Source organism: Trachemys scripta, chromosome 1 (genome assembly GCF_013100865.1).
Source record: "Trachemys scripta elegans isolate TJP31775 chromosome 1, CAS_Tse_1.0, whole genome shotgun sequence".
Classification (NCBI taxonomy): domain Eukaryota; kingdom Metazoa; phylum Chordata; order Testudines; family Emydidae; genus Trachemys; species Trachemys scripta.
In genome coordinates this window covers 285,862,870-285,890,272 of record NC_048298.1, presented here as the reverse complement: position 1 = coordinate 285,890,272, position 27,403 = coordinate 285,862,870, and the positions used below count along the sequence as shown (strand labels likewise).

Genomic DNA, 27,403 nt, shown 5'->3' with positions numbered 1-27,403 from the left:
CACTTAGTTTTATATTTTGCCTCACTGTTAGTACACTTGACTGGTCCTCTTTTTACTTCTGCAGGGCTTTGCATTATTGCCTTTAGTGATATTTTTTTCCACTATTTCCCAAATCCTTTTCCTTATTAGAATCCTAGGTGATTGTTTGGTTTAACAGACATTGCATACGCTGGTTCCTTGTTTCTAGGCAAATTATTTGACATTTTTTACATTGAATTGCATTTGACTTCTATAATCCCAGTCACCTAAATGATCCAAATCCCTTTGAATCGGATTACATTGGTGCTTCTTATTTGCTATACTTCTAATTTTTGTTTCATTTGTAACCTCTGAGATTTTGTTTTTAATACCTCATCCACATTTGTATACCATAAATTAGAAACAAAAGAAGTCCTCTAAAGCACTTTACTTCACTCATAATCCATTTACAATTGGAAAATGGCTACCTTTTTTCACCAGCTCATAAAGTGTAGCTTTATCCTGGACTTCCATATTTATTGTGTTTCAGGAACTACATGTAAAATGTTCTGAGTGTACAAGTACTGCCAGCCCTGCAAACTCATCTTGGGATCTGAAGGGTAGCCTGTATTCTTTCTGATTTATTCTTCATCAGTAAAATACAGTGATAAGTAATTCTGCAGACCGAATTCTGCTTTATCTTCTCTGGGATTTCACAAGCATATAAAAAAATGGAGAATTTGATTCAGCAGAGAGACTGAGTTAACAATTCTGCTGATACACAAACCAGAATAGAATCCAGGTTTCTTCCTCTCAACTGTGTTAACTCTACGGTGCTAATAAGAGTAAAATGTAAAGCCTTTTGCTTTTGTTACTAAAGTAAACAGACACAATTCTGAACACACATTGTCAGATTATGCCTTGCCCTTGCACAGAAACCTTCCCCCACATCCTGTGTTGCCCCCTCACCCTAAGGGACAGGTACACTTGCAGTCTTTGCACTCTCTTGAGCTAAGGGACTTCCTCAGATAGTTCATTCTAGTGCTTCAGTCACCTCAAAGGGGGAAGATATGGAGCAATGTTCCCTCTAATTTTTTTATATCCATGTGAGGAATGAATTTTATTACGTGGACGAATATTGAGATGATGCATGGCGGGGGTGGGGCCAAGGGGTTCGGAGTTTGGGGTGCAGGCTGCCCCAGGTCTGGGGCCAGAGGACTCCCCCCAGCCCTCTCCTCGCCGGCAGCAGCAAGTTCCGGAGAGGGCCCAATTCTCCCTGCCGGCAGCACGGAGCTCCGGGGGAGAGGCTCCTCTCTCCCCACAGGCAGCAGGAGCTCCGGGGCAGGGGGAGAGGCCCGCGGCAGCCTTGCATACCCCAACTTGCTCCCCTCCCCCATTCCCACCACCCCCTACCTCTCTCCTCTCCAGGCCCCTGTGGCTGCACGGCTCTTTATAGCCTGCTGCGTGGTTGTGCAGCTTAGAGGGAACTTAGGGCAGGACGATGGCTAGGTCGGTCTCTCTCTCTCTCTCTCTCACACACACACACACACACACGCACACACATATTGCAGGGAAGTGCATTCTATTCATTCCTTAGTGGAGGCACTCTATCTGTGTATGGAATTGTGTCCTAAGGCAGTGCCTCCCTGCACTGCTCCAGCTGCAGGCCTGTGTCTTAATGGCAGAATTTGAAACATAGGGAGTAGATCTCTTGAGGAAGAAGGTGCCATTTGTACATAGCCACTCTGTACCTCCTGTTTCATGATGACTCTTAGTCACTAATGTCTGATATGGAATCTCATCAAATACTTTTGTAAATCTAAACAAGTATGCCACTTCCACAATTATTTTCCCTATTTATAACCGTAATGTCTTTAAAGAATTCTTGCAGATAAGTGAACATTACTTTTCTCCCCCTGCCCTACATCACCTAAATTCTCATTTAACTTTCATCAAACTGGACTTTTGTAGGTCTTTCCCACCACATCCTTTAAGACAGGTATTTTTTTCAGTGTGTGCCTTACCTTACAACCAGCTTTAACTGAGTGATTCATAATGGGGTTTTAAAGGGATTTAATAGACGTTTGGAGATTTTACCCTTGTCATTATGTGTGTGTTTGCACTGTCTTGCATGTGTACGTAGCATGGGAGGGGAAATAACCTCCCTAAATAAAACTATTCTTTCTGCGATATTTCTCTGATCTCTTTTCAGTGGGTTTCCCCTGGAAGTTGAATTGCAGACCAAACATATTTTTTTGTTTTATGAAATTTCCCAATCTTTTTCCTAACCACCCAGTTATGTCAAAGAACAATGTATCTGGAATTAAATTACAGTGCACTGGCAGCCTTTCCACAATTAATGTTGCAACTGAGCTTCCACTGTAAACCCAATTTCTGTGTCTCCCCTTCCCCCCCACCCCCCCCGTCACAAAATTAAATCATGGCCTCAAAATAAAGTCAGCTCTGGGATCAAGGTGGAACATAGTAGTGTAACTAGAAGTGAATTAGAGATGGGCTTATGAATTTTGACGTGCTAAAAATTGAGGTGTTCAGAGACCAGATCTCCTGTCCCCATCTCGTCTCCCTCCACAGCCATACAACAAAATAAGGAAAGGAGAAAGAGAAAATCTAGTTTACCGGACTGGCCTAGCACAGCAGATTTCATAAGTTATCAGCTTTTTAATTGGGAAGGTTGCTGTGGCAGATTGGCTCTCGCAAGCTATGTTTAGCTCATTGGAAACTCCAGGGAGTAGCAGGAGGCAGTTGGGGAGCCAGAGAGGTTTTTCACTCCCTGAGTCCCCTGCTGGAGCCAGGGGAGCAAGACTGGGGATGGGGAATGCCCCCTAAGTACAGTATTGCTCCCCTGCCGTAACTCCCCATTTTCACTCAGTCACTCTGAACTCCTGAGATCCATAGGAAGGGAATCCTGCTTCTGAGGGATCTGGGAATCTGCACTGAGGGACTGGAAGGAGCAGTGGGCTTGGTAGGGGAAGAAATAATGAGAATGAAATTCTTCCCTCCTTTCTAGTGGCCCTCCCAGCCTTGTGGGACTCAGTGGCCCTCCTCATGAGCCATAAGAGGCTTTTTTGAGGGTCACACATTCCTCTCAGGCCTTATGCCCATTGGGGTACCAATTTCCTCAAGCCTTCAGAGGCTGCTAGGGATCCACCCTATGACCCTCTATGTAGGATTGTTAGTCCCCAGCAAATTGATTTAAGCTGGTCAGAGGCTAAGGAGCCTATTTTTAGCTCTTTGCAAGTTGCCAAGGCAATATGGGCTTGTTTGGGGCTTTGCAGTAGACTGTGGGCAGGCCAGAGGAGCCTCCTGACATTCATGGGGTGGGCAGAGACTACGGGAGCCACCATTCAGCCCTTCCTGTGGGGCTATAGGTTTAGGAGGCCATAAAAGAGATTACTAAGGCTCATAGGGTCAGAAAATAGCTGCTAGAGTTCATTTCAGGAGTCTCCTAAGGCCCACAGCAGGCTTGGAGTTCCTAATGAGTCCCCTGAGGCTTACAGGAGATGATGGTTGAAGGCTGTTGGGGGCTGAAGGTACTTCTAAGGCTTATGGTGGGGGTAGGATCAGAGGGAACAGGGAAAGGAGACTTTACTGTTTGGCTCACCTTTACCAGGACTGAGGACCACAGGAGACAGGCAGATGGCAATGGCAGTTAGAAGGAAAGGGAGATTGTTCTCCCAATTCTGTTGACCCCAATTCTCCTGCTGGTATATTTATTCCTCCTTTTCCCGCCCAGCTCAACCTGAAAATGAGAGTCCCAGTCCCACAGACATGATTAGGAAGTCGATAGGAAGGGAGCTACATACCTAAACACCTCCTAGCTCTGCATCAGAGGAGCTCAGCTCCCTAAAAAGCTACATGGGTTCTGAGAAGTTGGACTCCCTGTGTGTGGAACTTAGGAGGACTGGAGCATTGTCACTTCCATCCACAGGATGGTGGGCGGAGATAGTGACTAGTAGGAGATTTTACCACCAAACCAAGTGAGCATTCCTACCCCTTCCCTCTGGGGACTTCCAAAGATCTTGTGGATTTTTGTTCCCTTCTTGTGGACCTCATGGGGTATGCAGGGATGTGGTTTTAGGTCAGCAGGGCTTAAGACCTCTTAAAAAACAAACAAAGGAAATTTCCATGACAAAAAGGGTTGTTGAAGTGAAGTTAAGATTACAGGCATATATTAGTGTTTTGAGTAACCTAGAAAATTCCAGAACTAAGGTTGCATGTCCACAAGGAGCTATAGTGTCACAGTCCACTGACCACCACCTCCTTTACTCCGCTTCACAGTTTGGGATAACAAAAGCCAAAACTTTTATCTGATTGTGGGGGAGACAATAACCATCTATTGCTCAACAAGTGCTAGTACAATGACTGTGATGCAACTGTGATGTGGAATTTGGCTCCATGCAGTGCAGCTGTAATCAACTTTCAAACTTCACCCTGTCACAGATTCACATTCCATATATTCGTCCAAATGCTTGGTAGACAATCTGCCACTAGGCTCATGGGAAAAACAACTTTGAAATTCAAAGCAAACGTGCCCTCATCTTTTTTCAGGAGTTGAAAGTTCCAAACATGGAAGCACTGTGGATTGTCAATTAACAAATTACATATAATAACATAGTTTCTTAAGGAATTTTACATCATTAATGACCATTTAAAAACTAACAGTTGGCATACCTAAGTGCATGGGTTCGTGATACATGAAGAGTTAATGGATTGTTCCATTTCTCCATTCATTACACTTAAAAATTAAAGATGTGTACTGTTGTATGCTTCAACATTTATTATGCTGGCATTTAACAACAGAAAACATTTCCAAGTAGCCTCCCTGGCCAGATGCTCATAAACAACAGTTGGACTGTTGGCCCATATATCAATTCAACAATTTCATCATTAGTCTCTTAGGTGACTCACTTAAATATGTTCATCTATACAGTCAGATTTACTTGAGATGAACTGTAAATATAACAACTGAGAAATCTTTTCAATGGAAAAAATGTCAAAGCACCTTCTATCAGGATCAAGTAGATTTTATAATGCACAATTACATTTTTGGAATCTGAACACAGTAAATACATGAATAATGATAAGAGATTGGCCAAACACAAATGGGTCTTTTAAAGATAAATACTGGTTATGACTAACATTCATTGATACTTGTATGGAAAGTTCATATACGTTAATAACAATAAACTAAAAAGTTACAAAAATAACATCATGCAAAACGTTCTCAATCTAAAAATACCACATTGTTGCAAGAGGACTGGGGCAGAGCTAAGTTTTTAGTGGTTTGTTTGTGTTTGATGCAAACTCAAAATTGAATGGCTTATTATGGAAGTGCCACCTTAATTCTTGAATTTCCTAGGCTTCTAAAGTTTGTTGTTTGTTTTTGATAGTTTCTTTAACACTGCTATGTGCATAAAACCTTCACCCTAGCAAAATTTTTTGTGGGATTTAAGATATAAATCAAACTTTTGGATATCTCTCAAGCAAACCAGTCTTTAAAACCATAGCTGGCTATTTCTGAGGAGATTACAAGGTTAATAGAAAGTTTTGTTATTTCTGTTTCTGCACAAGTATAAATTATATTGAACACTGGCTTGAAGTTTTTCCAAATGCTTCACACTCTGCTGTTGAGAGAATCAAGGTTATAGTATAATTCAGAACATTTTTCTTGCTTGCTTGGCACTTAATGACAAGAACGATTGAATGTTTTCTTAATATGGGAGTCTTACATCTTTGAGTAAGTAGATACATTCTCCTTATTGCTCATGTACAAGATGGGATAAATCCTGTTCTCAGGACTATTAATATCAGTGGAATTATAGCAGTGGAAGGAACTGATGCAAAATTTGGCCTGTAGTATATATTTTAGAATATTCTGCTCTCTAGAATACATTAGTAGAATGCATTCCAAGAAAGAACCTCAAGTAAGGTGTTGGGTTGTTTTGTTTTGTTACCAGTACTTGCATCAGTCATGTCTAGTTATCCTGAATTATCCCTTTCCAAGGTATGTGATGTTATTTATTTCAATCTGGATGGTGATTTCTCTCTCTGTCTCTCTGTCTCTTTAAATTAGAAAATAGTACTAATAAGCTATGTTTTTTTTTGCCTTTGAATCAGCATTACTGTGTGGTTTAGCTTCGCTGAATACCAGCTTTGGTAACTGTGTTCTTTCATATTCATTTCACAACGTGAAGGAGAACTCTTGGAATTTAACGAGCCCCGGGGAAAGTATTTCAGAAGAGTAAATTCAGATGTATACAGAAGTAGCTAAATTGAAGAAGATTTTGTATTATATGAGCCACTTTTGGTGGGGTGTGGGGCAGGGGGCCTACATTTCTTCTTTAATCCATAACAACACTGATTCTAATTTGGGGGCGGGGAATGGTGGCTTTGACTGTGTTTGATAAAGTACATCTATAACCAGGCTGAAATGCTAAGAAAAGTGAGTATAAAATTAGTAGAGATGAATTACTGGCCTTAAGACCATAGTTATCTTGTGTACCTCAGGAACATAACTCATTTAATGGTGTGCACCTCATAAGGAATATCCGCATTCTAAATGTTTTTGAGCATACAGTTATTTAATGCTTATATGACCATAATGCATAAAGCTACTGGCCATCATTTTATTTTAGTGTATATTTTTCTGTGAAGCTTTGAATAACACATGCTTGATTTAAATATGTAAAACTACAGTTCAGTATGTGAACTGCAATAATATCAGTGTTGTAACACAGACACCAAAGGAACTGTTCAGAAATAGCCCAAAGCTGCAAACTTATAATTTGGGTTTAAAACATGTGCTCTAGATGTATAATTGGCCCCATTCTGGCCCTTTTGTGCCACATCAGTGGTGCAAAGGGGCCCGAAAGCTGCCCTAATGTGTCAGGCTGAAGACTCAACTGGCTGGCAGAGATGGTTTAGCCAACACTGTACCATCCGTTGGGGGAGTGTGAGGGTGGAAGAGGGCACGGTCAGTGTAATAGCCCCTAGTGAGGTGCCACAAGCCAAAAAAACATACAGCTGCCCGGAGGCTGCTTGAAATTACTGCAGGCATCAGACCAGTCCCCAGCAATCCTGGGAACTGGGTGAGCACAACGATCATTTAAAGCCATCGCGGCCCTCCTCGCCTCAGCTTCACAGAGCACAGCTCTGGCGCAATTGAGGCACTGACCCGCCGACTTTAACAGTTTTGGCTGTTGTGAAAAATCAAGGCTTAGTAAACTAAATGATCCACATGATGAAGTGTCTTGCTGTGAGTATATTCTGAAAAATTCCATCTCACGTAAAACCCTTGTACAATGGACAAATTCAAATACGATGGCTGATGTATCCAAAAGGAGAGTTTTTCAGAACTTTATATACCACTTGTGCATTTGGGGTGAAAAATATTTCACCAACACATGGTCAGAAAGAAGAAAATAGCAAACAATAAGAAAATCCACCTTCTGGATCTAACACTTAGTGTTCAGTTGTTGGAAAATCATAGTCACAGCACATAGGGCAAGATCTAATTAGCTATTCCAGACGCAACAAGCTTTTACTAGAAACTGGTTGCTCAGATGTTGTTTTTGTTTAGCCACTCTGGTCCTGTCTGACTAAGCTGGAAACTTATTAGACAAAAGACAAAAAAAAAAGGATAGAAGGCCACTCTTAAAATTTTAAGTCACAAAAATCCTAATGTCAAGTATCAGGAGGTAGCCATGTTAGTCTATATCTACAAAAACAACAAGGAGTCTGGTGGCACCTTAAAGACTAACAGATTTATTAATTCTTTCAAATGCTAATGGCCAAGAACGTAAGTGATGTGTTATGTACATCATGTGTACATGATGTACATAAGTCATGTGTTAGCAAAATCAAGATTCTCTTCTTGTTTATCTCTTTCCCTGGTTGTACACCCGGGCGGTGAGTGAATCTCACCCTCCTTTTCTTTTCTTGCATCTTGAATTTTTAAATTGTGGCCCGATGCCCCCTTTTATATTTATTAGACAAGACCAGTCTAGTGAATAGTCATTCTGTGTCAGTATATGTCAATGCTAGCTTAACAACGCGAGAGATGTGAATTTAACATGTTAGGGAACTTAACCCTAAATTCTCCCCTCACCCCAGGCCCATGTACAACGTAGCGTAAATCCTGTTTTAAAAAGCTACCACCACCACATGGGTCAAATTCACATTTACCATCATGAAGTTAGTCTTCCACTGTACTGCCCGTATCTGGCTCCTGCAGTGACTGAGGACTTTTGACTTTACTTTTCAGAACAAAGAATTTACTTGTGCTGTGCTGAGCGCTGACAACCCTTTTGACATCAAACACAACAAAGGTCTAGCTCAGTTAGATCTCTGGCTCCCGTACAACTTTCGCATGTAAATCAGGATTATATGAATTGCCATCCTGGGTCATACCAGTGGTCCCTTTAGTCCAGCATCCTGTCTCCAACAGTGGCCCACACTAGATACTTCAGAGGAAATTAGGGGGAACCCTGCAGTAGGCAGCTATGGGGTAACCTGCCCACCCCCGTCAAAGTTTCACCCTAATCCCAATAGTTAGAGGTTGGCTGATGCTCTGAAGCACTGAAATGTACATTCCTTCCAAAACTCTTGTTTATTCTTTAATATATTATCACAACTCTGGGTATTCTTGTTGTCCATATAAAGGTCTAATCTAATCCTTTTGGGAATTCTTGGCTTCAGTGATATTCTGTAGCAAGGCTTTCCACAGAACAATTGTGAGTTGTGTGAAGAAATATTTCCTGTTATCAGTTCTGAATTTGCCACCTTTCTATTTCATCAGAGAACTCCTGGTTTCTGTATTGAGACAGAGTGAATAGAAATTCTGCATCTACCTCCTCTCTACCATTCATCATTTTGTATCATTTTGTCATGTCCCCTGTTAGGTTTTGCCTTTTCAGTCTCTCTTCATATGAACTTCTTTCCGTGCCTCTAACCATTGTCCAGCCTTGCCAGAGGAAAGACAGGGGGCATTGGAAAGGGTTTAATTGGGCTGCAACTTTATTCACCTAAAATAGCAGTAAATTGTACAGTTAATTGACCTGTATCATTTCCTCCTGCTTCGGGGGCTGTCATCAGCCCTACCCATTTCCAACCTGGTCCCAGCCAGCCTGCTGGGACCCTGCTGCCCTCCCCTCATTTAAATGTTCAGGGAGCTGAGAAGAAAAGGGAGTTGGCTCCCTGCCGTACCAGATGTTAGGAATCCTGGCTCACTCCTTCCACAGCTTTCTAAAGGGATGCTTTCCTCTAAGTCCACTTCCAATCCATTTTATCTGCTTGCTGTATTCCTTCCAGAACTACTGCCTGCGCTGGACATCTACCACGTTTTCAGTTACTGAGTGTGACATTTTAACCGTGTCTCCCTGCACCACCGTGGGGAGAGGTGAAAAAACCCACCCCGCCTCAGCCAGTCTGCTGGTGAAAGGAAAATTCCTTCCCAGCTCCAAGGAAGAAGCTGATTAGTTTCATGCCCACAATGGATCATGAAGAAGCCTGGTTCTACTCTGACCCTTTGGGTGGGAGCATGGGTGACGACTGCCTGATCCCAGTGAGAGAAGGCTTCTCCAGAACTGCCCAGGATATAAATATCCCTCCTTCTCTACTCACCTGGTAGGGCAGCAGTCTCTCTCTCTCTCTCTCTCTCACACACACACACACGCACACACACACACACGCACCCCTAGTCTAGCCACTTCCTCTTCCTCCTGGCCCCACTAAGGCAAACCTTCCCCTCCTTTTCCCTTTGCCACAAATTGCAAAAGGAACCCTTACTGGGGCAACAATCCTTTTTCTTCTGGCCAGCCAGTCAAAGGACCCACCACATACAGGTGAGGGGAGCACATTTCCATTGCCCCTCTCTGAACCCCCTGTAATTTTGCATTACCCTTTTTAGAGACAGGGTCACTTGAACTAACGCAGTATTCCTGATGAGGACATACCTTTGATTTATGTAATAGCCCTATAATATTTACTGTATTTTTCTCCATCCAATTCCTTATGCATGCCAGCATCTTGTTAAATGGATTAACATTTGGCTAAGTGATAGCTCTCAAATTGGAAATGGAGAATCATCATTGAATGAGTGGTCTCTAGAAGGGTCCTCAGGGATCAGTTCTTGGCCCTATGCTATTTAACATTTTATCAATGACCTGGAAGAAAACATAAAATCTCACTGATAAAGTTTGCAGATGAAACAAAAATTGCGGGAGTGGTAAATAATAAAGAGGACAGGGCACTGATTCAGAGTGATCTGAATCGCTTGGTAAACTGGGTGCAAGCAGACATAAATGTTTTAATATGGCTAAGTATAAATACATCAAGGAACAAAGGATGTAGGCCATATTTACAGTATGGGGGACTCTATCATGGGAAGCAATGATTCTGAAAAAGATTCGGGAGTCATCATGGATAAATCAGCTGAACACAAGCTCCCAGTGTGATGCTGTGGCCAAAAGGCTAATGCCATCCTTGGATGTACAAACAGAGGAATCTCTAGTAGGATTACACAGGTTATTTTACTTCTGTATCTGACACCAGTGTGCCCACTGCTGGAATACTATTTCCAGCTCTGGTGTCCACAATTCGAGAAGGATGTTAATAAATTGCAAGGAAGTCAGAGAAGAGCCATGAGAATGATTAAAGGATTGGAAAACATACCTTATAGTGATAGACTCAAGGAACTCAAGCTATTTAGCTTAACAAAGGAAAGGTTACAGGGTGACTTGATGACAGTCTGTAGGTACCTGCATGGGGAACAAATATTTGCTAATGGTCTCTTAGTCTAGCAGAGATGCTATAACACAATCCAAAGGCTGGAAGTTGAAGCTAGACACATTCAGACTAGAGATAGAGTGTAAATTTTTCACAGTGAGGGTACGACACTGAACCAATGTAACAAGGGACATGGTGGAGCACTGGCAATTGTTAAAACAAGATTAGATGTTTTTCTAAAAGATCTGCTCTAGGAATTATTTTGAGGAAGGTCTATGGCAGGGATTGGCTACCTTTGGCACGCGGCTCGCCAGGGTAAGCCCCCTGGCGGGCCGGGCCACTTTGTTTACCTGCCGCATCAGCAGGTTCGGCCGATCGCAGCTCCCACTGGCTGTGGTTCGCCGTCCCAGGCCAATGGGGGCAGCGGGAAGCTGAGGCCAGCACATCCCTCGGCCCGTGTCACTTCCTGCAGCCCCCATTGGCCTGGGACGGCGAACCGCAGCCAGTGGGAGCCACGATCGGCTGAACCTGCTGATGCGGCAGGTAAACAAAGTGGCCCGGCCCGCCAGGGNGTGTTTCCCAAACTTGGGATGCCACTTGTGTAGGGAAAGCCCCTGGTGGGCTGGGCCGGTTTGTTTACCTGCTGCATCCGCAGGTCCATCCGATCACGGCTCCCAGTGGCTACGGTTCACTGCTCCAGGCCAGTGGGAGCTGTGGGAAGCGGTGTGGGCCAAGGGATGTACTGGCCGCCGCTTCCAGCAGCCCCCCATTGGCCTGGAGCGGCGAACCGCGGTCAGTGGGAGTCGTGATCGGATGGACCTGTGGACGCGGCAGGTAAACAAACTGGCCCAGCCTGCCAGGGTGCTTTCCCTGGCGAGCCGCGTGCCAGAGGTTGACGCCCCTGGTCTATGGCCTGTGTTACACAGGAGGTCAGAGTAGATCATCACAATGGTCCCTTTTGACCTTGGAATCTTATTTGCTTTTTTGTCACCCAGTGCTGCCCATAAAGCAGAGGTCTTCATTGCGCTGTGCCCAGTGATGCTCAGGTCCTTCTTGTAAGAGGATATCATTCATTTAGAACTCAGTAAAGTACATGAGTAGTTCAAATTATTCAGTGGTGACAAATGCACATGGCAGAGAACTTTATTTGTCATCAGGTTGCCCATTTGCCTCACAGTTAAATAATGTTGTGCCATCTGCAAATTTTGCCACCACATTGCTCACCCTCTTTTCATTATCATTAATAAATACATTAACCTGGGGCACAGCTGGGGAACCATTGAAAGACTTGCCAGAAACAGACAGGAGTGGAGGAGCTTCGTCGCTGCCCTAAACGCCAGAGGCCTAATGTGAACATGATGTCGATCCTGATGATGAACAAATACATCAAATCTTGTAGCACCCCACTGCCAAACTTTTGCCAGGATGAAAATTGACCGTTTATTCCTGCTCTTTGTTTTCTCTTAGCCAGTTTGTATAGCAGTATTTTTCTTCTCAGACGATGACTGCAAAGTTTCTTTAGCAGCCTCTTGTCAAAGGCCTTTTGAAAGTCTAAATCACCATACTCAATAGGTACAGAGAATGCCAGATCAGTACAGTTTATGCTACTTACACATTTTTTGACCGATTTAAACCCCACATGTATTGCTTATTCTTTTAAAGTCACCAAGTAATTTGACCCCTTCTCTTTTTTTTTTTTTTTTTTTTGGAAAACTCCTACAGGTAAAAACTGCAAAATTGATTTTTTTTTTCTTATTGGATAAAGTACTAAATCCATTGTATATCATTGAACTGGGACCTCTATGCCAATTTTCAGTCTGGAACACATTTTTACAGTTGAGTTATAAATCTCTGACAAAAAAGATTTATAATAGAAGTCCTGACATGACCAGTGCAGTATTAATGTACCTCTACATTGGTGAGAGGGACAAGGAACAATTTAATGCGAATAACATTTTCTAGTCCAAAAATAGCATAAAGAAACACACTTTCCTCTTAAAATTGAAAGATGCATTATAATTTCAAACAAAGTCTTTCTGACACCATTTGGTTTCATCTTTAATTTGCAAAGAAAGATTCTTCTTAAAGCAATAAACGGCTTCTCTGTGTTAATAAATCTTCATCTTTGTTGAAAGCACTGTCAAAGTGAGTCACATGTTAAAAATTCTGATAGTAAATTACAAGCAGCAGGAAAGGCTAATTTAGTTTTGAATGGTAGGATTTCGGTTTTTTGGAGGGGACACTAAGTTGTGTGTGTGTGTGTGTGCATGTGTGTGAAATTATTATTCCTTTGGTTTACTGCTCTGATATATTAACAAATTGATCTGTGCTTCAGGTTACCAAAAATTACAGATGAACTTTTCTAGCAGCAAACATTCTGACATTCCAATTTTGTACTGAGTCATTGATGTACTCTAAATTAAAATATGTGTAATATAGGAACAGCAAATCCTGGATTCTGCTCTAATTGACAGAGAAGTTAAACTAATTTTGAACACACAGGATCTCACTTTGCTTCCTAAAGTATGTTGTTCACTTAAAAATGCCTCTGATTTCTTTTCAAATAAGATGCATCTTTCCTCTGTTAAGCTGGATAATTAAATATTATTTTGCAAGAAAGATGTCAAGATTTTTTAAGGAAAAAAAGGTGCCTTTTTGCTGCTGAAAGGTAACCAAAAGCAGTGCCTTCGTTTTAAATATATTTGGAGGCACTGAAACAAGCAGTTTCAAAGAGTTCCTTTCTTTCTGTTATAAGCATTTATCAGCTTTTTAGTCTTCTTTGTAAAGAATAAGATGAGGTGTGTGTTTGTTGTACCATAAATGCTGTCTGTGCTGTCATAATAAACTACTTGATGAGGCATAATTTTTTTCTGTAACAATTCTAAGATTATATTTTTTGGTTGACTTTGAAATTACCATTTTCTGTAGTATCTCTAGTCCTCCTGCTGAAGTTTCTGTTGTTGACATAGTTTTTTTAGCACACATAAGGGCTGCAGGCTGCAGTCCAGATAGGTTGGCAAGTGGCAGCTCCATAAGCCACTGCTATTCCTTGATGGGGCATCTTGTGCTCCAAATTTTCAGCTTTTGTTTATTAAAAATCAAGGCCTAGATTTTCTCCTGCTGTGAGGGTTTTTTTTTTTTTTTTTTTGGTGTGGGGAGGGCTTCAGAGTGCCAGTTATTTCTCCCCAGTTTTCTGGCCTGTCCCAAACCAGGTCCAGCATAGCTTGGAAAACCCTTAAGATGCTTTAACCCACCAGTGGCTACCCAATGGACTACATATGTCAGTCAAGGATTACCAGTTTGTGTTGTGCTCTAACCATGCCACCCACATGCCCACCTACACTTGGTCTGGGGGTGAAGCTGGCAGAATGGCTGGCTACTCTGGTTTCTCCAGAGACTCCCTCACACTGGGGAAATGCCCATGGTAGCTAAAGGGCTTTCTACTAATCTTGTGCTGCAGAAGTTGTGCCAAAGGAGTGGCGGTGAGGTATCAAATCTAGTCCTAATTCTCTAATTTTCATGGTTGTGTCAGAAAGCTTTCAAATTGTGGCCCAAATGTAACCAGTGGAGCAATGTCTGGCTGACTCTGCAGACAGCCTGAAATAATAACTCTGGGAACTCTAAATTGCCTTTACTCATCTCAGTTGGGGGGTACACTCTGGAGCCTAATAATGGTGATTTCAATGTCAACCCTGTTCCACAGCTGATCAGAAGAGAAGGCATAGATTCATAGATTCTAAAGTTAGAAGGGACCACTGTGATCTTCTAGTCAGACCTACTTTATAACTCAGGCCATAGAACTTCCCCCAAAGAATCCCTGTTTGCATGATCAGCTGGTGTCTCTGCATGCAGAGAATGCAAGAAAGAATTATTGTGAGGATCTGGTCAATCTGAGGAGCTTCTAGTTTTAGCATCTGGGTTAAATGGAGGTTAGTTTGTGGGTGGAGCCCAGACGAGTACTTTCCCTCCCTCTCCAATTTAACCCCTGAATATAGCTGCCTACAATGGGACCTTTAAAAGCCTGAGAATTTCCTCCTATTCCTACCCCAGAGATACAAAGAAAATCGGTTTCACAGATTCAAAGAGAAGTTAGCACAGGCTATCTGCAACTGGGGTGGCCTTAATAACTGCAATCTAAAAATTTCGTACAGTCCAAAGTCTGGAGAGGTTTTGGTTAACAATAGAGGGGCACAGGGAACTTTGGTTAGTGAGTGGGTTCAGGAAGCATCAAACTAAATATCTTTAGATCAAAGAAATGATTAATTCCACATGCCTGCCAGCTGTGAATCAATGCAATGCTAACATCTGGAAGCTGAACAGTTCAGATTTTATTCTCATTTGTTTGTTTGTAAAAGGAAAACCCATGCAAAATACTAGCGCAACAGTAAGGTTGAGAAACCATCTGCTGCTATTTTAGTCAAACCAAACAAAACCAAGGGGTTTTATTTTTCTGTAGCATCCTTAATACCCAATATCACAAAACGTTTAACAGAGAAAATCAGCTGCAAGATAAAGAGGCAAGGAAGATGTGTAAGATTTACAGAGGAAGTGGCTAACAATGGGTGGGGACTGAGACACAGCAAAATACTGTGTATGAGCCAGCAGTTGGAGTCAGTTTGGAGGTGGAGACTGAGAAGAGGCCAACACCAAATAAATTGAGTGAACTGGCAGAAAGATGGGTAGATATTTGTCCTGGGAGTAGTGTGGAGTGAATCCAAAAAGACTGCTGGAAAGCCAGGAGAGAAATAAGTGCATTTTACATATTATATAATCACTGTATTATATTGAATGTTATATTTACTCTACTTCTATAGTTTTAAATATAGGATTTGGAGTTTTGAATGAAAATTCATGTGTGATTATGCATGTACTTTGTGTTTTTATTATTGGTTACACATTGAATCTTTAGCTAACTCTGTAACTTCCAGTGAGTATATCATATGGAGATGGGAGAAGCAGGTTGCTTATGTAAAGTGTAAAGCACACACACATCAGAATGCACTACAACAAACAACATAACGTTTTCCAGATCCTGGGTTCTCCTGTTTTTATCTTTCTCTAGTTGTCTTTTTCTCCTCCACTTTTGTGTTTCTTCTTTGTCCTTTCTGCATTTCCATGCCCCTTTAGCTTTCAGCTTTTTTCTGTCCTATTTTTCTCTTCCCCCCCCCCCCCCACTTCTAGTTTTCATCCCTGCAGGTTTCAGCACCCACAGCAGCAAAGGTTTGCGCATGGAAGAGCATCAGATTGCAGAGGAAAACTGACTAGAATTAGTCAGTTTCTGTCTGAATCAAACTTCTTCCATGTGGGGCTGTTAGCAATGAAAAACTAACAACTGTAGCTGGTTTCCCTCTTCATCAAGTGCTGAGTTTTCCATCTTAGGTTCAGATTTTGTCAGAAAATGAGAAATGGATGGTCAGGCCAAGTGGTTGAAGCAGTAGTGGTCGGGCCTAATCGTCGGGCTTGGGACAGCAGCGAGCTATCAGAGCAGGAATCAAGAACAGGGTTGGAACACGGCTGGAGCTGGAACAGGAGCAGGAAGAGGAACAGACTGGGGCTGGAACAGGAGCAGTCTGTCAGAACTGCCAAGCTTCCAGTGACACTTCTAGGGAGATAGCGATGTTGAGCAGACTGGAGTGGCTGCTCTCAGTGAGAGCCTGTATCCCTGTCTTTAGGGTCACCTGGTTAGACCATAGCCTGTGGATTGCCTGAGCCCTGGCTGATTGATGTGGAGCCCTCAGATAAGGAATGACTCAGGAAGCTCAGCAGCACTTATCAAGCTCAGAGGCCTGACATTATCCCACCACCACCACCCAAAGAAACCTACCAAGAGTCTTTAAAGCAGGCTTATCAGGGTGTGACTGATGGTACTCTCAAAGCAGGTTGAGTGCATGGATGTTTTCAGCTGGCTCCCACAAATGATCATCTGACCATAACCCTTCCAATCAACACGATACATGAATTTGACTCCAAGATCTGCTTCACCATGTATTCCTCATGCCCCGACCATGATGGGTAACAGGGCAGGCTCCAGGCACCAGCTAAGGAAGCAGGTGTTTGGGGCGGCCAATACAAAGGGGCGGCACTCCGTCCGCTATTGGGGCGGCACATCCGGGTCTTCAGCGGAAATTTGGCGGCGGGTCCCCCAGTCCCTCTCTTCCTCTTTGAGCTGCCGCCGAAGAGAAAGAGAGGGAGTGAAGGACCCGCCGCTGAACTGCCGTCGAAGAATGGAGTGGCGCGATTGAGCTGCTGCCGAAATGCTGCCGATCGGCTTTTTTTTTTCCGCCGCTTGGGGCGGCAGAAAACCTGGAGCCAGCCCAGATGGGTAGAGATGGCCATTGTCTCATCCAGGGAAGGAGTTGTCAATGTCCTTTTTCAGCAGGGAGATGTGGAATACCAAGTGCATTTTCATCACTCTAGGCCAGGGGTAGTCAACCTCTGGCATGCGGCTCGCCAGGGAAAGCACCCTGGCAGGCCGGGCCAGTTTGTTTACCTGCCGTGTTGGCAGGTTCAGCCGATCGCAGCTCCCACTGGCCGCGGTTCGCCGTCCCAGGCCAATGGGGGCTGCGGAAAGCGGTGTGGGCGAGGGATGTGCTGGCCTCGGCTTCCCACCACCCCCATTGGCCTGGGATGGTGAACTGTGGCCAGTGGGAGCCGCGATCGGCTGAACCTGCTGATGCGGCAGGTAAACAAAGTGGCCCGGCCCGCCAGGGTGCTTACCCTGACGAGCCATGTGCCAAAGGTTGCCGACCCTAGTCCTAGCCAGTTGGAGTTTGAAGACCACTGGGTTGATCTGCTAGTTGACCTGGAGTGGGCCAAGATGTCAGTGTCCAACTTCCTTGAAGGCCGGGTAGAATCAAGGTATTGTGCTGAGAACCATACTTTATCTCCAACTGTGATTAGAGGGGTTGCCATCCAATGAAGGTCAGCAGAACACTTGTAATCTCTTGTAGCTTCTTTTAGGTGGGTTTTCAATTCTTCCTGGCTACAGCGAAGGTGTTTGACTAGATCAGAGGTTGGAGATACATTGGAGGCTTGTGGCATGAATGGGTGAAACCAAGGGTAGGAACTGTAGTTGGCATAAAAAGGACTCTGGCAGGTTGCTCAGTGGTAGGAATTATTGTACGCAAATTCATCAAAGAGAAGGAGGGAAACCCAGTCATTTTGTTGATAGTTAATACAGCAGTGATGGTATTGCTCCAGAGTCTGGTTCACTCATTCAGTCTGTCCATGAGTCAGGGGGCATAAGCTGAAGAAGCATGTAGTTCAGCATGCAGGAGCTTGAACAACTCCTGTCAGAAGTTTGAAACAAACTGTGATCCTCAGTCAGATATAATATTAGATGGTAGGCCACGGAATCTGAAGACAGAGTTGAAAAACAGCTGGGCTATTACTTCCGTGGTAGGAATTTTAAGTCACGGCATGAAATGAGACATTTTTGTAAGCAGGTCAACAACAACTATCCCTGCCCTGCAGCCTTGAGAATTGTGGAGGTCAACAATAAAATCCATGGAGTTGGACAACAAGGCTGAGATGGAATTAGCAGTGGAATCAGAGCACCAGAGTGTTTGATGCAGGGGGTTTTCATCTGAGCTCAGACCTCACAAGAGTTGATGTAGGACTCAATGGACAAATGTAGTTTTGGCCATCAGAAATATTGAAAGACCAGCTTCATTGTTTTCCAGTAGCTGAATTTGCCAGTCAGGGGAAAGTCATGGCATAGCCAGAGTATTGCTAGGCATGGTTCCCCATCTGGGTCATAGATCCAGTCCTTAAACATGGGAATCCCATTCTTGAAAGAGAATTTTGAGTCAGGAGCTAATTCCATACCAGTTGACATAGGTTTAATGCAAATGGATTGTGGGATAGGAGAGGCTTCATGAGAAAAAGGAAGTCATTGTTCACCAACACATTGATGAAATGGCAAGATTTCAAGACTGTGGCAGGTCAGGAGCTGTATTTTTCTTGTCCAAGTTCTCATTATGACGTTATTAACATGAACTGTGACTGTATAGATCATTGTTACAATCAAGGTCCTATAGTTGCACCAAATCTTGTATAAAGGAGATCCAGTAAGGTGTCTATGGAAAGGTTATGATTTGCTGGTTATGATTATGCTATCTTTATGTGTGTATCATTTTTGTAGTTGAAGTTATGAATATTGGCTATGTACTTGTATCTCAATGTGTTTTGATTCTAAGTAGCCTCAGTGAAGCATTTGGTCAGCTTCTTGAGAAGGGACTATTCTCAGTAAGTGCCCAATCAACTGACAATGAACTTTGGTAGATGCCAATCCACATCTGAGCTTTCCTGGGAATGCTCAAACTAACATGTAAACAATGGTGTTGGCTTGCAAACTGAGTCATACATGGACATGTGACTTGCCCATGTGACTCCAGACTCCATCTTGCTGCTGTGATTTTCCACAGTAAGAACAAAAGGGGGTCTTTCCATGGGCAGAGAATATAAAAGGCCCTAAAAAACCCTCAATTTGGTCTTCAATTCTGCTTCTGACCTCTGGAGGAACCTTGCGACAAACTGTAGCTCTGAACAAAGGACTGAATAACCCATCCCAGCTGTGGATGTACTCCAAAGACTTGACTTGAACCTGCAGTTTATTCCACCACTGCTACAAGCCTGAACCAAGAACTTGGCCATTACTGCATGTAATTAATTCCATTTAACCAATTTTAGCTCTTATCTATATTTTTTTCCTTTTATGAATAAACCTTTAGATTTTAGATTCTAAAGGATTGGCAACAGCATGATTTGTGGGTAAGATCTGATTTGTAGATTGACCTGGGTCTGGGGCTTGGTCCTTGGTCCTTTGGGATTGGGAGAACCTTTTTTCTTTTACTGGGGCATTGGTTTTCATAACCATTCATCCCCATAACGAGTGGCACTGGTGGTGATACTGGGAAACGAGTGTCTAAGGGAATTGCTTGTGTGACTTATGGTTAGCCAGTGGGGTAAAACTAAACTCCCCTCTGTCTGGCTGGTTTGGTGTGCCTTAGAAGTGGAGAAACCCCAGCCTTGGGCTGTAACTGCCCTGCTCTAAGCAATTTGTCCTGAATTAATACTCTCAGAAGTGTCCCATCAAAGGCAGCATCATTACACTCATCCTTGCAGGGTGATGCATCAGGTTTATCATTCCGGTTAACCAGACAATAAGTCGGTATAATCGGACCTGGAGAAAAAAAGAGACCACCAGATCTGATGCTGGTTGAGAGTCCTTTCAACGCACAGGTACTCCAGATTCTTGTGGTCTGTATACACCTGGACTGAGAAAGGAGCTCCTTCCAGGTGGTGATGCTATTCCTCAAAAGTAGCCTTGATGGCCAGTAGGTCTTTGTCACAGATTTCATAGCTTTGTTCTATCAACATGAGTTTCCGGGAAAAAAATGCACATGGGTATAGCACATTCTGGGGCCTATGTTGCTGTGACAGTACTGCTCCCATTGCATAATTAGAGGCATCTGCTTTGTCAATTAAAGGTTTTGCCAGGTCTGGATGTACCCAGATGGGTGCCTTGTAAATGCTTCTTTTAATAGATCAAAGGCAGATTGGGCTTCCTGTGTCTAAGTAAATGTGGTATTCAGAAAGTCTTTGATGAATTTTTGGCAAAAGTTGGCAAACCCCAGTAAGCACTGGAAATTATGAAAGTTCTCTGTTTATCATGCAAAAGGGAGTTTTGTGGGCTTCCTTTGCATGTTTCTGCCTAACTCTTATTAAAGAAACAGAGTGGGATGCAGCCAGACAAGAGCAATCTACTTTGGCTGAACCTTCTTCCAGATGGAAGGAACAGGAAGAGGCTTTCAGTAGAGTTTTACACAAGGTGGCAGTACACCGTGAAAGGAATGGTTTGTCTAGCCTGCTGCCAGGGTTGCATGGAATCAGTCTGTGCACACTTACTGTAGAAGTCAATGTTTGCGAGTTGTGCAACCAATTGCTGTTGTTGCCACTGCTGGGCAGTATTAAGTAGAGCAAGAAAGTGGAAATTAAAGCAGCCACTTCCAGTGGCATGGCTGAGTCTAAAGAAGAACTTGCCATGGCAGTTGCTTTTCTGTCCTTCCTGTGTCATGTTACATGTGTATCTTCTCTCAAGCTATATGAAAGCTACAAAGACTTGAATCAAGGCTCCACCAGTAAAGCTGGTAAATTTGATCATCTGCTTAATGTGACATCACCCTGCAACCAGTCAAACATTTTCTGGTCCAAACTATGGACAAGTTATCATCTGTGTGCTTCATATACACTTAAAATATTGACATGTTCTTCTTGCAAAAAAAAACATTCAATGTTCAAGAAGCCTCAAAAGTGGTATCATATGGCTTAAAGAGATTGATGCAAAAGATATGCCACTTTGTGCAGTCTCAAATGGGTTAAAGATATATAACTTCTTGTAGGGGCCTACTGTAACTATGTTTCACTGAAATGGGCATAGTTTGATTCTGCTACCAGGACTAGTTTCTAAGTTAAACTCGTGCATATCTTTTTATATTCAATAAAGTGTTACACAGAATAGACTCATCCTTGATCAGGTGGGTGGTTTGAGGGTTTGGGACTGCTTTTTTTCCCTGTTAGCTAAACAGGATCTTCAAAGCATTGGAGGAAAACATCCACAATATTTTTGGCAGCTGCAATCATGTTCCGATCTTGCCATTCACCTTCCAGAAACACATGAACTGAAAGATTGAGCCATTGTGCAAAGCATGCCACATGGGCAAAGCCACTTCCTGAAGTGCTTTAACAATGCATTGTGAAGAAGAAAGCCACGCTCTTATTTCATGTTTAAACTCTTCTTGCTAATACAGCCTAAAATCTTAACTTTCCAAAACAGATGTTCTTGTGTTTTGAAATGTATGTCAAAGGCATCCAAATCTTTGGGATGGTTCCCCTTAGTTTATATAAGACCGAGACCTAAATTAAAAAAAAAAGTAGGGTTAGTGCCATTTTTAATTGTTTTGCAAGTGACAAGAGTGGATGTAGACAAAAACAATGAACAAAGACAACCATATAATCTAATGGCTCATCCACATATCAGCCATGCACTGATAAATCTCCCCTTATCTTTTCTGGTGATTGCGTGTTTCAGGCTTGTGGGGCTTGATATATTTTTGTGAACATCAATGGAAGAGGAACTTGCAAAGACACAGAACCAGAAAGACACAATTCTTAGAATCTCTCATATCCATGGCATTACCTAAATAACATTAGAAAAAGATAGCACTGGTGCTGGGTGAAGAAAAGGCATACCCATCTGGTAACCATTAGCTGTTTGTTGAAAAGTTAAAATACATTTGTTCTCATGGGCTGCATCTTGCCAGCTGAAGTTCTAAGCTTGAGGGGTACAGTATAATTTCAGGCATTTTATTTCCAGTTCCCTTTGTGGAATGGACTGGTGGAGAAAGTATAGTTTGCTAAGAGACTCCTACAGGGAAAAGACCTCATGATGAGGTATAGGGCAAGTCCCATGTCAATCACTAAAGCAAGCCTAGTTCAGCTGATTATCCATTGACAAATCAGAACTGTGCTGCCAACTTTAGAGAGAAATCTTTGTCCTGTGTGGCTCTGCTAAAAGATGTGAGGTTGAGAGATACCAAACTGAAGAGGTTTAAGGCTTTTTTCTCTATTACTTGGAATGCCTCTGGAAGTTTACCAGGACACCCCATACCAATTAAAAACTGAATGAAGGAATATATTGGAAAATGCCCTCTGTTATCTAAACTTAGCTGCACACCAAGATCCTTCCATTGTTATGTAACCCGATGACAACAATTACTACATGACGCAAGGGCACTCGTAGCACTTCATTAGTGAAGGCAGATAGTCCTGTTGAGAAAAGTCCAAAATATACTCATCAGAACCCTACTACTGCACCTATGGGGTTTGATAATCCTAGTGAATTAAAACCCTCCTCAAGGCCAAAAGATGGCAAGATCTGGATGCACAGAAACCAGCGATTCATCTGCATCTATAAGTTGTGGTAAATTTCATGTTTACTTGCTTATACAGAAAAAGGGAGACTGAGACAAGGGTATGCATACTAACCAGACTATAGGAAAGACTGGGGGGAAGTTTTGAGTAGAAGCTCTACAGTGAAATAGGCACAAAGAAGCTTTAGGGATAATACAGCTTTTCTTATTCTAATAAGGCTTCTTGTTCAGTGTTAAAAGGAAGTGACTCTAAGATTCTCCACCATTATCACATGATGAATAGCACTGCCAGTATCTGTTGTTACTTGAGCAGCAGCAGACACAGCATTCTACTTGCCTTTTTCCAGGGTAACTCCGATTTTCACTTTCGGAAATGGATTCAACATTAATTTTCAAAAAAATCAACAAAGGTGGCTGCATTGTATTTTCAGATTTCTTGGTTCCAGAACTTCCCCCTCTACTAGTAACAACCCTTTTACTGCAAAAGCATGAATATAATGAGCTTTGCGCAGTGGCAGTATCGTAGCCTGTGAGGTGAAGTCTATGCATGTCCCACTGCGTTTACTACTAGCAGCTGCCTAGATCCTGCTAAAAACCACAGTACAAGTTGTTTGGCAACCGGATTGCTGGATCTGGATATTTGTCTAGGTCTGTCTACTAAAGCAAAGGTAGAATATTTTTCTTAGATGTAAAATTATCATTACCATTGATCTGCCCATCAGTGACCACTTTCCTAATTGGGTTGCTCATCATTTTGGGGCAACAGAAAAGGCTATTTAACTGTTTTCACAACTGACATGCATATAAGGGGTAAGGAGAACATATCAAAGTACTGCAGGCACAAGTACACACAAGGTAAGAACCCCTCCAAACATGCATGTACACATGGACAAATTAGTGTTGGTACAAATGGGTGCCCTTATTAATTAAACAAATATATGTCTTGGCAGCTGTTATATAACAGCACAGAGGCAGTTGGCAGGGGCAAACCGAATGAAAGGCACATCAGGTAGCTAAGTATTAGCAGCAGAAGAACACAGCGATGTCCTTAAGAAGCAAAGATGCTCTTATTAAGCAAATACGTAACTGGCTCCAGCACAGCATGGCAACAACCGGCAGAAAAGAAGTGGCACGATGTTGCGGATGGAGCACTTCCCCCAAAATCACAGATGGCAGAATTGTGAGCACTTGTTATTGAAGCAACCATTTAACTTGGCAGAGCTGAAGACCAGTTGGACAGCAAGAGTTGGCAGGAAAGGACAGAAAGCAGCTTTATATTAAAGCTGAATGGGAACATGCAACTGCTCACACCCCAACAGTTGTACTAGCAAAAGGGGTTGCCCCCTTCCTGTGCGTCATATTAGAGAGTAGTTCTTTCAAAAGGATTTTAACTGTCTGCTCCTTTTTTCAGAGCCTGAGATTTAATGTGGTTGTTTTTTGTCTCTGCATCTCCTTATTGAAAAAGTGAGCTTGTCAGAGCTGCTTTAACTGTATGGGAAAAACATTTCTCTTCTCTGTCTCTTTAAGATCCATTTTTAATATAAATCTTTTGTTTGTTCTTCAAAAGTTGTCATTGTTCTGTCTTGCAGATCACTCATTGGATCACTCACTCCCGGCTCTCCATGTGTCAGTATATAATGCCTGCATCTGTAACTTTCACTCTATGCATCCGAAGAAGTGAGGTCTTTACTCACGAAAGCTTATGCCCAAATAAATCTGTTAGTCTTTAAGGTGCCACCAGACTCCTTGTTGTTTTTGTACTCATTAGATGAATCAGGAAGTTACTCTTGTTTTGGGATAGATAGGCAGAATGTGGCCCTGAATATATTACTGCTCAGGGCATCTACTAAACCAACACTGTGCAAGTGGACCCATTCATACCTATCTCATAGACTGGAAGGGACCTTGAAAGGTCATCGAGTCCAGCCCCCTGCCTTCACTAGGAGGACCAAGTACTGCTGTTGCCCCAGATCCCTAAGTGGCCCCCTCAAGGATTGAACTCACAACCCTGGGTTTAGCAGGCTATTCCTCCCCCCACCCATGATATGTCATAGTGTTCCGTGCTTATCTACAATGTTCACATGGGTTCAAAGTTAAGCATAATGTGTTTGCACATTCTTAACTTGATTTAGTAATTTTTATGAATGTATTTAATATATATCATCATGTCTTTTTCTGTAATTCACATTGTTAAATCCATATTTATATCACATTGTTAATGTTGATAATTATAGTTTCAACAGTTCAGAAAATGTTTGTATCTCTGTATGGCTATCTATATCCCTTTAAAAATAGTTTTAAAAATAAAAACCTAAACTATAACATATTCACCCTTTATATGTGTGATATAGTGATATGGATAATTAGTCTATGTGTGGCATTTGTAGCATACCCATGACTGTAATATCTAGATGATTATGTATCAAAATACATCTGCCAACAACAGATATATGTTCTGGGTTATTTCTCATTTTCTTTACCGTTCCATATAGTCCTATCAATACATCTTTTTCTGTAGACTCAACAAGCTAATTGAAAAGCTCAACAAGGTTCATTTTCATCTCCATTTAGATAACTGTAGTGTCCTGGACCTATCCAAAATAGGTATCATGCCAGGATATGAAACAGACCACACTGGCAACACTAATGTATGATTGTTTCCTGCCCATAGACAAGGGCTACATATCCAAATTGATATTGCTGGACTCCTCCGCAACACCTCTATGGTTAAACATGGAATGGTGCTGAATCCCATCAGAGCTGTGGCAGAAGTAAGTGACACTGTGCTTAGATGACTTCATTCATTCCTTTCAATCTGCACCCATAAAATCAACATGGGCACTGGATTTACAGCCCTCAGGCCCCTCACTTGTGGAGTTTTACAAGGAGCTGTCATCAGTACACAGCTGATGTTTGTCATCTTCTCGTTAGATGAAAACACCACCAAACTGTCCAAGCCCTGATCTACACTACGAGTTTAGGTTGAATTTAGCAGCATTAGATTGATTTAACTCTGCACCCGTCCACACGATGAAGCCATTTTTGTCGACTTAAAGGGCTCTTAAAATCGATTTCTGTACTCCTTCCCGATGAGGGGATTAGCACTGAAATCGACATCGCTGGGTTGAATTTGGGGTAGTGTGGACGCAATTCGATGGTATTGGCTTCCGGGAGCTATCCCAGACTGCTCCATTGTCACCGCTGTGGACAGCACTCTCAAATCAGATGCACTGGCCAGATAGACAGGAAAAGTCCCGCAAACTTTTGAATTTCATTTCCTGTTTGGCCAGCGTGGCAAGCTGATCAGCACAGGTGACGTTGCAGAGCTCATCAGCAGAGGTGACCATGGAGTCCCAGAATCGGAAAAGAGCTCCAGCATGGACTGAACGGGAGGTACTGGATCTGACCGCTGTATGGGGAGACGAATCCGTGCTATCAGAACTCGGTTCCAAAAGACGAAATGCCAAAATATTTGAAAAAATCTCCAAGGGCATGAAGGACAGAGGCTATAGCAGGGACCCGCAATAATGCCGCATGAAACTTAAGGAGCTCAGGCAAGCCTAACAAAAAAAAAAAGAGGCAAACGGCCGCTCTGGGTCAGATCCCCAGACATGCCGCTTCTATGATGAGCTGCATGCAATTCTAGGGCGTGCCCCTACAACTACCCCACCCCTGTTCGTGAACTCCTGCAAGGGGGGAGTCTCACGCAACAGGGATGAGGATTTTGGGGACGAGGAAGATGATGATGAGGAGGAGGGTAGTGCACAGCAGGCAAGCGGAGAAACCGTTCTCCTTGACAGCCAGAAACTGTTTATCACCTTGGAGACAATACCCTCCCAACCCTTGCAAGACGGGCTCCCGGACCTTGAAGGCGGAGAAGGTACCTCTGGTGAGTGTACCTTTGTAAATATAATACATGGTTTAAAAGCAAGCATGTTTAATGATTAATTTGCCCTGAAGACTTTGGGATGCATTCGCAGCCAGTACAGCTGCTGGAATGCATTCAAGCAACATCCGTTCTTTATCTCTCTGTGTTATTCTCAGGAGAGTGATATCATTCATGGTCACCTGGTTGAAATAGGGGAATTTTATTAACGGGACATTCAGAAGTGGCCGTTCCTGCTGGGCTGTGTGCCTGTAGCTGAAAAGAAATCATCCCCGCTGTTAGTCACGTGGTGGGGGGAGGGGGGAGGCGATCATCTCAGAGAATTGGGTGTGTGCGGGGGGGTTAGTTGGGTTTGTGCTGCATGTTAATCCGAAACCACAGTCCCTCCTTTTAAATGGCCAACCCATTTTAAATGGCCAACCCAACCGGTGCTTGGTATGGGAAATGAGGGCGCTGCTGTTTGAAACCATTCCCACATGTTATGAAGTTTAAAGAAGCCAAAAGACTGTGGCTTACTATGGCTGCTTGCAAGCCAAATTCAATTTCCTGGCCCTGGCAGGCCCTCAATATAAGAGGCAAAATGCAACCTTGTACCTAAAGCACATGTGCTATGTAATGTTAACAGCTTAGTTCACCGTGAAAGAGTCTACCCATTTATTGCCCATTGTTCTCTAAAAATGTGTCTTTTTAAATATAACTCTGTTTTTCTCCGACAGAATATTGGTTTTGTTGAGGTCTGAGCGAGTCAGTAAACTGCGCAAGTGCACTTTTAAACGTCCAAATGCACATTCTACCACCATTCTGCACTTGCTTAGCCTACAGTTGAACAGCTCCTGATTACTGTCCAGGCTGCCTGTGTATGGCTTCATGAGCCATGGCA

At 42.9% G+C, this 27,403-nt stretch overlaps 1 protein-coding gene across 6 annotated transcripts in view; it reads left to right on the top strand.

Moving 5' to 3' along the window:
- Nucleotides 1-27,403, top strand: part of ENOX1 (ecto-NOX disulfide-thiol exchanger 1) — a 497,518-nt gene that overhangs the window by 318,964 nt on the left and 151,151 nt on the right. Inside the window, exon 1 of one of the 6 annotated variants that reach the window (XM_034758430.1) lies at nucleotides 5,963-5,983. The exons of the other annotated variants lie outside the window; for them this stretch is intronic. The gene's annotated coding sequence lies outside the window, so the exon portion shown is untranslated. Of the gene's footprint in view, nucleotides 1-5,962; nucleotides 5,984-27,403 lie in introns of those variants that run through there. 6 annotated transcript variants of the gene reach the window in all.